This window comes from Nanorana parkeri, unplaced genomic scaffold (genome assembly GCF_000935625.1).
Source record: "Nanorana parkeri isolate BGI_ZX_2015 unplaced genomic scaffold, ASM93562v1 scaffold7347, whole genome shotgun sequence".
Taxonomy (NCBI): Eukaryota; Metazoa; Chordata; class Amphibia; order Anura; family Dicroglossidae; genus Nanorana; species Nanorana parkeri.
In genome coordinates, this window is record NW_017313425.1 from 1 (window position 1) to 377 (window position 377).

General features: G+C 51.2%; 1 long non-coding RNA gene across 1 annotated transcript in view; it reads left to right on the forward strand.

Moving 5' to 3' along the window:
* Nucleotides 1-26: 26 nt before the first annotated feature.
* The window catches only part of LOC108804222, a 1,652-nt gene continuing 1,301 nt past the window's right edge, over nucleotides 27-377 (forward strand). Inside the window, exon 1 of the long non-coding RNA XR_001942345.1 lies at nucleotides 27-169. This is a non-coding gene — a long non-coding RNA (uncharacterized LOC108804222). The remainder of the gene's footprint in view (nucleotides 170-377) is intronic.

Sequence of the window (377 nt, forward strand, 5' to 3'; positions counted from 1 at the left end):
TGGGTGGGCTGTAAATCTGATGTATATACAGGACAGCGAGGAAGAATGGTCGGCATTACTAGAAGCAACGGATCCGTCTGTAGCTCAGCTGAGCACCCCCTTCCTCCTCCTCAAAGACCCCAACTTCAGGAAGAAGGTCCATGGCCGGCTACGAGACTGCTCTCCTCCGGTTAGTGTGACCTCACATTACCCACAATGCTTCCTCCATGATGACCTCACATTACCCACAATGCTTCCTCCATGATGACCCCACATTACCCACAATGCTTCCTCCATGATGACCCCACATTACCCACAATGCTTCCTCCATGATGACCTCACATTACCCACAATGCTTCCTCCATGATGACCCCACATTACCCACAATGCTTCCTCCA